This window comes from Microcebus murinus, chromosome 18 (assembly GCF_040939455.1).
Source record: "Microcebus murinus isolate Inina chromosome 18, M.murinus_Inina_mat1.0, whole genome shotgun sequence".
NCBI classification, from domain to species: domain Eukaryota; kingdom Metazoa; phylum Chordata; class Mammalia; order Primates; family Cheirogaleidae; genus Microcebus; species Microcebus murinus.
The window spans coordinates 34,024,234-34,033,613 of NC_134121.1; positions in this window are offsets into that span (position 1 = coordinate 34,024,234).

A 9,380-nucleotide genomic window follows, 5' to 3' on the forward strand; every position below is an offset into this window, starting at 1 on the left:
GTGTTTTAAGTGCAATTACACACACACACAGACACACACACACACCCATCCACCAATTCTTCCCCCCAACACACCCCTTGGCATGCATTTTTGCCTGGTACTTTGACCCATTTGAATGAAACTTCTGTTATTAAGCTGACAAGTTGCCTTATATTTTAATAAAGATAAGGAAACACAGGAAAGGTTAAGAGAAAAGACAACTTGGGCATTATTCATTTTGCAAAGAAGATAATGCTCATTTGGGATTAGCACTTTTTCTCAAGGTGAAACTGTGCTATGTCCCATGTTCCCAAAGCCTTATCATGTGAGCATATTAATTTTAATAGGGCACACTAGCACATATTTTTTATTATTATGCAAATCTGTTTTGAATCACTGCTTTAAAAGGAAACAATCTAATTTTCTTTTCTTTACGCTTCTTTTTAATTGTCTCCAAGCTGTAAACACATGTGCTAACATTGAATCTATGAAGGAATCAAAAAGAATAGGAAACCTAGAAACCTTGCCTTTTCAAGCTTCCAATTAGAAGAACCACATTACGTGACACAAAATTGGCAAAAAAAAAACCCCAAAAAACAAAAAAACACAATAGAGTCGATATTAAATAGCAAAGAGGTTATGAGGTTATTTACAAGTGATAGGATAGCGATCTATAGGTTATGTCACGTGGAAAAGTTGCTTGTATTTATTCCCTGGGGTCTGCCAAAGAAGGCAAAATCGGGATACTAAGAGAGCCTTATGGGATTCAGAGTCATTATTTATTTATATACGTATATGTGTTTTTAATGAAAGTACAAATTTAATGAAAATGTCTCTATCCAACAATAACATCGGCTGCCTTGGCAAGTTGTCAAGTTCACTGAAGGTGGCTGGGCCTGCTGATTGGAAATGACCTGAAGGGGAAGAAAATACCCTATAATGGTCACTCAAGGCCTTTCTGAGGTTTCTTACAACCTTAAGGTTCTATTATAATTCATGCATCTGTGGGCATATCATCACCTACACAGGTGTGTGTTTCATCACTCCACTTTCAACGTCAGCAAATCGGTCCTAGCAACTGGATCTCCTCCACTATTGGGGACCTCCAGGGCACAGGTCAAATCTATACAGTCACCTGTCTTAGTACATCTTACTAAGAATGGTTTTTACATTTTTAAATGGTTGGAAAACTGCAAAAGAAGAATATTTTTGTGACATGTAAAAATCATGAAATTCAACATCCAGTATCCATAAATAAAGTTTCATTGGAGCAGAGCCACACTCATTTGTTCATGTGTTGTCTATGGCTACTTTCATGTTACAACGGAAGAGTCGAATGATCGCGACAGGTACTGTATATCTGCAAAGCTGAAAATATGTATTATTTGGCCCTTAACAGAAAAATGTTTGTGACCCCTGCTTTAAAATGTAAACCTCTAAGGGCTGGCATTGTGCTCTTTGGTGTTTATCTTTGAAGCTTCAATATTTGGCACATAGTGGCTTTGATGTTGTGGTTGTTGAACGAATAAGTGACTGAAAGATGATGGTGTTCAGAATTTATGAAAAGTAGCTAAATCTGACTATAAATAGTTTCATCTTCTAGAAATTACCCAAAACGTCTACCCTTTTTTCCAAACAAAGGAGAGGTGCCTCAAATGCAAACCAGAGACTCAATCAAGACCACTGTCAAGGTGTAGTGAACCTGTACAGCATAATGCCTAGCTTGTATTCTGATTGGCCTGGGCCATTCCTCACTACTCATAAACAACTTTGGAAATCACTGTTGGACGTATAAAGGTTATTGTTTTAAAAATGTATGACTTATTCAGACCCGGCTGAATTCCCAAAATACCTTGGGAAACTTTGTCTTTTCTTGCCTTAATCGGTTGGCAAATTTAATTCTCCCTGGAGGAATAATTGCAGGGAATTATTCTCTCCTTTCAACACAGAGAGAAAGCCAGCTCAGCAATTCAATGACATGTGCTGCAGGTTAGATGAGTGTCAACACCTCGCTCCTCCCTCCACACAAAGAGAACCTTAATACACTAAGTCACATTTAGCAAAAATCTCCCAAACATTTCATCAGCAACATTTTTGGAAACCCATTTTAGAATGTTAAAGTTTGTTAAAGATGCTTACACTAATTCTCATTCCCCCTCCCACTTTTTTTAACTATTAACCACATAGTACTAATTATCCAGCTGGCGCTTTTTGCAGCAGCAGTTTTCCAAGTTGCCTCCCCAATTTGAAGTTGTCAGGAGAAGAGCTGAAGACTTGCATTTACTCCTACAGCTCGGCGCTCTAATTAAAGTAATAAATATGGTTCCCTTCCAGGGAGAAGTAGGCAGGAGGAAAGATCCCTTCCGATCCAATAGTCTTATAATATAGTCTATAGGATTTAAGTTCCAGTTTATACAGGACAGTGGGAGAACCTGTAGACAGAGACAGAAGAGGAAAGAGTCAGCCAATGGGTAGAAGAGGGCTGGAGGACAGCCCCAGTGGCCAGGCCAGAGTAGACAGTAGATGAGATGTCTTCTGCTGGGAAGGAACAGATGTCTCACCAGTTTTCTCATTGCTCATCAGCTGGAACCAGCCTGACAGGATTTAGAATTACAGAAATCTCAACGATCATTTGAGTCACAATTAGTTCGCTAACTGCAGAAAGGACAAGGATTATAAATTTGGAAAGGGGAGCTTTATTTCTCATAAAGGGCTGCAGCCTGTAGGTGGCCATTCTAGCAGGCTGGGAAGCAGAGTCTCCAGCCAGAAGCCAAAAGCACGTGCTTTGAGGGAGTGACAAGGGGACCAGGAATTTATGCTGAGCAGGGTGGCCAAAACATACATATTTAACAAGGTATGGGAGGAGTCGTGAATATTTATGAAAGAAGAAACATGTGCATGAGCCATTGAACTTGATGCCCCTTTATGGGATCCATGTTCAGAAAATGGCAGCCCTCTGGCGTCAAAAGGTAAAGCAAGGACAAAAAACCCTGGCAGCACAAACTCTGCAGAGAAGTTAAAACGACTCTGTGGTTGGTGGTCTATTATCAGGAAAGAATACTGGTCAGTTGTAGTGCTGAAGCCACAGATAGGAGACTGGTTTCTGTTTCTCCCTTGGGAACAAAAGCCTGATGGCTGTGGGAAAGGGAGGGGGTATAATCAGGCGTGTCTGACCACCCATCTCGTCATGACTGGGAGCTCAGTTTTAGGATTTCTCTGGGGTTGCCTTGGCTGAGAGGGGATCTGTGCAGTGGGGGCCTGGAGGGGAGCTTAGGATTTTATGTTAGTCCATAAGTTTGTGAAATGAGCCACACCATTTTATTTTTGTGTTTGTTTGATATTTGCTTTATTTTTATTGTAAAGGAGAAAAATGGCTAAAGTCCTTGTAAACTTATCACATAATCATTATGAATAATTTTAGACATGGAGAACAGTACAAAGAAGAAAATTCCTATGTCATTTTAAGTCTTCCATCAAGAAATAGCCATCATTATTAGGGGCATATTGTTTCAGATATCATTTTTATATATACACAGAATAATAAATAGATTTGAAACTTTATTTTAAAAGGATCATGTCATGCTTTTTGCATAAAATCATTCACTTTAACATGATTTTTAGAGAAAGGGGAAAAATACAGTGATCTTACTTCATATTTTCCAAAAATATCCCTCGAAGACTAAAAAGACTATTTAGCAGTGGAAGTCATTTTGTCTTTGATTTTTTTAAATAAATTTTGATTTGACCTTACCAATTGACTCTATCAAAGAATAATCTCATACCTTCTCCTACCTGCTCTAACTGCATTTTTAATTTTACAATAATTTCATTATCTTTATTATATTTTGTCACATGAGTAATCTGTTCTGTAAATATTATTTGCATAATTGGCTCATATTAGTTTTAGATTTAGAAAGATTCATTACATACCATTAATGCTTTTTTACTGTGGCTCCTTCAGTTCTCATTTAATTTTTTCTTTTTGCCTCATGCTTTTTATTAGCCAAATTTGTCATCAAGAATATGTGTGTATCTGTGATAAAAAGGGCTATTGAGTGCTGAAATGCTTCATGTTTGAGAATATCTAATTATTTTCTTGTGCTTGAACTACAGCTTGGCTCTATTCATTATTTTTCATTAAACTCTCAGAACTTTATAGAAGACTTTTGCAACTGAATGCTTCCATGAAAAAGGAAATGTCTATCTGATTTCCCCTTCTTGCTTCCTATAGGCATTTGAATTTGTGACACTTGACTCTACTCCAATTCCTTCCTTAAACAAAATAATCATAATCATCATCATCATCATAACAATAATAATAAACTCAAGTAATTTTCAATATAGATTCTCACCAGAAATATATAAAAATACTTAACCTTTGCCATTCCGATAAACAAGGAAAATTATAAGACACAATTGCTTTAACATGCATGTCTTTGATCTCTAGGAAGAGTTGAGCATCTTTTATTTGATTAATTGATAACTGTATTGGTTTTTATAAAACTTAACTGAGATGCATCTGGTCATTCACACATATATAAATTAATATAATAATAATGAAACTGTGTCAATTTAATGGATCCTGTTTATGAAGGTCAACATACTAAGTAAATCCGATGAGATCATTCTACCCTAGCAGGGTGATATGGGGTTTACTAATAGCAAAATACATAGAATAATGGAATTTCAAAATCAAAAGGGACTATGAGATATTCTAATCATACAATGGTTTTTAAATATTGTTTAAGTAGCCAATTTGTTTTCTAATTCTTATACTAAAATCTACTAAGTAAAACAGATAAAGTGGATATGCTGGAAATGAGATGAAATGGGGAGGGGAAGAATAGAATTCAGCCCAGTTTTTCTCTTTCTGACTCCCAGGTGACTCAAAAAGCCACAGGATCTTATAACTCACAATTTGAGGACCAACAAGGATGGCATGATAATTTTATACCCTGAATGTGTCCTCTGCTTGATACACTGAACAGGACAGATAAATCAGTCAGAGTATGTTTTTTGATGACAATAGAATAAAGGAAGAAATTGAAAACAAACAAATCATGAGAAAAATTTCTGATCTTTGAAAAATAGTCAATACAGTTCTAAATAATCCAGATGTCAGGAAAGAATTGACAAAGCACATTATAAAGCAATTTGAACTTTATAATGATAAAAATACTGTTATCAAATGGTGTGAAATACAACTAAAGCTGTGCTAAGGGTGAAATGTATAGCCTTAAGGTGAATATATTAATATTAGAAAAAAAGAAAGGCTGAAAATCAACTACCTAAATATCCAACCCAAGAAACTGAAGAAAAAAATTAACCCCAAGAATATGAAAGAACAGAAATGATAAAAATGATGTGAACAAATTAATAAAATATAAAACAATTTATCAATACAAAAATTAGAAAATAAAATGGCTCTTAGAATAAACTAATCAAGTTGATAGACTTCATGACCAATAGATGTTGTAGATATTAATAAATAATAAGAGGATATTAGCAACTTCCTGTGAATAAATTTGAGAATTTCAATCAAATTGACACATATCTAGAAATCCTCAAAACTGAAATAAGAAGAAATAAATATAAATAATTCCATCTCTATTAAATAAATTGAATCTGTAATTTAAATCCTTTCCACTAAATAATCTCAAGAACTAGAAGACTTTCCCAGTGAGTTCTCTCATAACATTTAAGGAAGAAGTAACAACAATTTCTCACACACTCTTCCAAAGATGAGGGGGAAAGTGTTCAGGCGTTGGAGTTGATAGTAAAATTCTGATCTCAATTTATGAAAGCAGCATAGCTTGACATTACAATTTGACAAGAAAATTACAAAAAAACAGAAAATTTAAAGGTCAACATCTCTAATACAGATAGTTGCAAAAATAGTAATTTAAATGTTAACAACTAGAAGAATTCAGTAAAACAGAAAAGAATAATGTATTATAACCAAGCAGAAATTTACTCCAAGAATGCAAGTCTATCAGATATATATTGAGACAATGATGTATGAAAACTACCCTAAAACTCAATGGTTTAAAACAATAACCATTTCTTTAGCCTACAAGTCTGCAGGTGGCCCATTTTACATATGATCTCTGTAATCCATTTCCACTAATCTGAAAGCTCTGTTTTAGAAAGGTTCTAAAGACTCTTCAACTCTCTGAAACTGAAACTGTGTGTGCAATGTTCTGAATTTCCTGGAGAAAGGACATTGGTAAGATTCTCAAAGATATTTATGGCTCAGTAATGATTAAGATGACTATGCGGAACAAATGTTTATCACTCTAGACATAAGCAGATTTTTAAGGAAAAAAGTACATAAGAGCTCTCTCTCTCTCTCTCTCCTTAGCATAGGATCATCACAGTTCCTTCTCCTTGCCCTAGTCTGCTTTCATAAAATAACAATTCTTTTCCACATGAACAATGATTTGGAAAGTTTAGAAGACATGAGTTTCCAAATCTTGTCAGTCACTGGAATCACCTGGAGAGCTTTAGAATAATGTCTCTAAGAAATTCTGAAGCAGCAGGGTGAGGAACAGTGACACATATAAAAAAGCAACAACCCTCCACTTCTCTAGCTGGGTTTTAGAATCACTGAATTAGAACATGATGCTAATCAAAGCAGCTTATGTTTTTGATCCACTAGGGTCAATGAATGTTATGCAGAGAAAAATCTCTAGCCAATGGTAACAAATTCTATCCTTAAAGGCTTTTCTACCATTAAATCCTTTTTTGCATGCAGGAGAAAATGAAACAGCTGACTAGCTATAAAGTGAAAGTGTTTGAGTATAGCTCATTTTTCTGCTCCTGAAAAGGTGACTGAGGTTTATGTCCCACTGTAGGTATATGATGGAATCATCATCCCATGAAGTCCACAGGACTTATTCTTCGTTAGATCTTTACAGAAATGCTAAAATAGGAAATAGCATGCAAAGTATAATCTCAGTCTTTAAACCTTAATTTGGGGGGTTCTCGAACAAATCTCATAAAGTTAGAAAAGAAACTCCAAAAATGTACAATGTCTTTTGATACAAAAGTCCTAACCCAATTTGATAAATTAAAAATACAAAACAGAATGTTTAAGTGAAGTACATAGCATGTCATATACATGCAATTTAAAAACAGCTACCATGTATTGGGTATTTGTTATACAGTAGGCAGTTTAGTAAGCCCTTAGGTGGTCCTTTAATCTTTCAAAAAGCCATACTCCTGTGAGATAAAAACTATTTACTATCTCTATTACTATTTACCATCAGAAACACAGACTGACAAATCATGGTAATATAACTTGGTCAAGATTACCATCTAATTATGATCTATATGATTCCAGAGCATGGTTGCATTGACTTCGGTGGGTCCTAGGTACTTTTGCTTTTATGGATCCTTTCCTTAACAAAGGATATTAAAGATTATATTTTATGACTGCGTTGGTATAAAAATGAGCATAATCCAGGCTAGATTATATTCAGTATTGAATTTTGAATGGTTTTTCCACATCAATGGATGTGATCATGAAGTCTTTCTTATTTAAACTGCTTATGTATAAACTAATAAATATAAACTTCAAGTAATATAAACTAAAATCCAACTGTAGTATGTCAGATTATATTGATAATTTTTCAAATACGGAACTAGTCTTTGTTTTCCTGGAATAAACTCTTCTTGGTTATGGCATATGTTTATATTAGAGAATTCAACTTGCTTATCTTTATTTTTAGAATTTTAAAACCTATAATAATGAGAGACATCAGTCTGTAGTTGTATTTTTTAGCACTGGTATATGTCTGTCTAGTCTTAGTGTTATGGTAATGCTGGTCTCATAAAATGAATTGAATCTTCCTTCTTCTTTGTTGTCTGAAAGAGATTGTGTAGAATTAGTGTTATTTCTTCTTCAAATGTTTGGTAGAATTTGTCAGCAAAACAATCTGGATTTGCAGATTGCCTTTTCAGCCATCTAATATGTATTTTTTTATTTTTTATTTTTTAGCCCTAGAATTTCTCTTTTGGCTCTTTTTGGTAGTTCCCAAATCTCCCTTGAGATTCTTTGCCTATTCATTTATTTTCTTCATCTTTTCCTGTATATTCTCAACATGATTATAATAATATATAAAGTCCTTGTCTGCTTGTTGCAACATCTGGTTCATCTATAGGTCAGTTTTTGTTGAATTTTTTTTTTTGGATGATGAATATTATTTTCTAGCTTCTTCACATGTCTCATACTATTTTATTTTACTGAATTGTGTATGGAGTTATAATGGAGACTGAGTTATCCTGGTATTTTGTTCAGTTTATCCCAGAAAGCATGAACTCTTTTCTAAGTGTGAAAGCTAAGTTGAGAAAGTGATCATTTACATTTTATTATGTGATAAGTTAATCGAGGATTGGTTGCCAGCATTAGAAAGTTGAACACATGTCTGGTTAGCACAACTCCCATCTTCCAGCTCTGTTGCTACAGACGCAGATGACTAAGGGTGTGTCTCTTTTTATCAATGTTTGATTCAAAGACCAGGGGAGGTTAGGCCACAGTATAATCTTTTCATTGAATGGTTTAAGACCAAATTGGCTTTAGTCCTGCTTTTACTGCCATTTTTTGGTGGTAATATTGAGGGGGCGGGGGGGTAAATATTAGAAAGAACACTTATTTCAGGCAAATTATTAAATGCATGTGGGGGGGGTGGTTCTGAACCTAAACTGTCCCATCTGCTCCCATCATTGCCATTCGTTCCATAAGCTCTCCTGGACCTAGTAAAGGTAAAGTTTTCTTCTCCCTCTGCCTGTACATACATCCAACAATTTGCCCTCCTCCCAGAAGATGCCAAAACTTGCTACTCACCTATAAGATACCCTCTCTCTCTCTGTGAGTGAGTTCTTCAAGGCTTCATTACATACACTCCCCTTTGATAGTCTGGTAAGTAATATGATGATTAATTTTATATATCAACTTAACTATGTCACAGAGTGCCCAGATATTTGGTCGAATATTATTCCAGGTTTGGCTATGGAGGTGTTTGGGGGATGAGATTAGCATTTGAATCGGTAGACTGAGTAGTATATTGCTTTCTCCAATATGGATAGGACTCATTCAGTCAGTTGAAGGTCTGGATAAAACAAAAAGGCTGACCCTCCTGTAAGAAGGAACTCTTCCTGCCGGACTGCTTAGAAATAGGAAATCACTCTTTTCTGGCCTTTGGACTCAACCTGAAACATCAGCTCTTCTTTGATCTTGAGCCTGCCAGCTTTCAGACTGGAACTTAGCTCATCATCTTTCCCGGTTCTCAGGCCTTCAGATTTCAGACTGGAATAACACATTGGCTCTCCTGGGTCTCCAACTTGCTGAATGAAGATCTGGGTACATCATAGCCTCGATAATTATGGGAGCCAATTCCTTA